Genomic DNA, 1,804 nt, shown 5'->3' on the forward strand with positions numbered 1-1,804 from the left:
GGGAGGAGGCTCTGCGCTTTGACTCTGGCCAAGTTCCTGAACCTCACCTCACTAGGTGTCTCCATTTCCACACTGAAAAAGTGGAAGAAATAAGTAATTACCTGAAGGAAGTGCCCTCGGCAGGCCCATGGATCTCTCTCTGGCTTCAACAGTGTTTGGAAAGAACAGGCCCAGAGATACCCCTTCTTCTCCCCTCTGACTACCCTCCAACCTCTTTTCCAGTCACCACCTTTGGGATATCTCAGCCACCCTAGGTCTTTGAGACCAGCCAGCACCACTTTTTGAGTTTAACTCCTTTTTGATGAGGAACCATGAGCTCCCAAACTCGTCAGAATTATTCCACCGAGGTGGAGGCTGCTGTCAACCTGCATCCGTGGGCCTCCCACACCTACCTCGCTCTGGGTTTCTACATGTTTTGATTTTGATGATGTAGCTCTGAAGGACATGGGCCACTTCCTCCTCAAGTTGGATGGGGAGAAGCTCAAGGGCACCAAGCATCCCTAGAAGGTGCAAAACCAGTGTGGCTGCCATGGCCTCTTCTAGGACATGCTGAAGCTGTCCCAAGATGAGTGGAGTGAAACTCAGGACTCCATGGAAGCCACCAAGACCTTGGAGAAGAACCTGAACCAGGCCCTTTTGGATCTGCATGCCCTGGGTCTATCCACACAGACCCTCATCTCTGTGACTTCCTGCAGAGCCACTTCCTGGAAAAGGAGGTGAAACTAGTTAAGGCGATGGGCAACCACCTGACTAACCTCTGCAGGCTGGCCTGCCCCGAGGCTGGTCTGGGTGAATGTCTCTTTGAAAGGCTGTCCTTTAAGCACAACTAGGAGCCTTTGGAGCCCAGAGGCCTTTGAGGGACCCCCTCTGCATCCCCTGGTGGCAGGCTTTTTGCCTGAGCTTCTCTCTGTAACCATTAGGCATCCTATAGCCCTCTCCCATGCCTTAGACCAAATGGAAACAATAAAGCTTTTTGCAGCAAAATAATAATAATTACCTCAAGGATTAAATCCCAAAATGTACATGTAGTTCAGGTGTATCACACTTGCTTCCATATGTATTGATCCTCTTTTTTCTAATATGTATTACATTACTTTCTCAGTCTTTTATTGTTTTTATTGAGAAAATTCCAAATCATAGTCAATAAATATTTCTGGCTTATGTACCATTTAGGGGACTGAAATAGATGTTAATATAATCCCCTTTCTGCAAGGGGATTATAATCTAATTGGGGAAGTAAACCATATCCAAAAAAACAGTAAGTGGCAGAACATGACCATACTTAGACAGGATTAAATAATTTAATGAAAAGAAATAGAAAGGAAAGTCTTTCACATGAAGGAATAAGAGATGAAACCATGCTAAATACAAAACACTGTATTATAATATCTAGTGCTGTTATTTCAAACTTATGAGTAGGCAGTGAATAGAAAATTAATGCAATGAAACCAATTTATATATATATTTATTCTAGTTTTTTTAGATGAGGAGAATGCCTTGAAGTGTTGTCATAATGAAACAAAATTAATTCCCTTTCAACAAGAATTTAAGCTATTCCATTTTATTCTATTATATAGAATGTAGGAAAGTTGCTAAGATACAACTTAAATTTGAAGACTTTGTTCCCTCTCATTTGAATTCAATGTAGTAAGTACAAGACATAATTAGACTAACAGTCAATAGCAACTCATTTCTTGTTGACATAGCTACATTTCTGTAAACTCTCATTATTGGAATTATTTGCCCAGAGTCTTTAAAAAAACAACAACAAAATCCCAGATCATGACTACCACAGTACTTACTA

The 1,804-nt window shown here is 41.6% G+C and overlaps 1 pseudogene; it reads left to right on the plus strand.

The window, feature by feature from the left end:
* Positions 1-268: 268 nt before the first annotated feature.
* LOC114508893 lies at positions 269-830 on the plus strand (annotated as a pseudogene).
* The last annotated feature ends 974 nt before the right edge of the window (positions 831-1,804 follow it).

This window comes from Phyllostomus discolor, chromosome 11, assembly GCF_004126475.2.
Source record: "Phyllostomus discolor isolate MPI-MPIP mPhyDis1 chromosome 11, mPhyDis1.pri.v3, whole genome shotgun sequence".
In the NCBI taxonomy this organism is placed as follows: Eukaryota; Metazoa; Chordata; class Mammalia; order Chiroptera; family Phyllostomidae; genus Phyllostomus; species Phyllostomus discolor.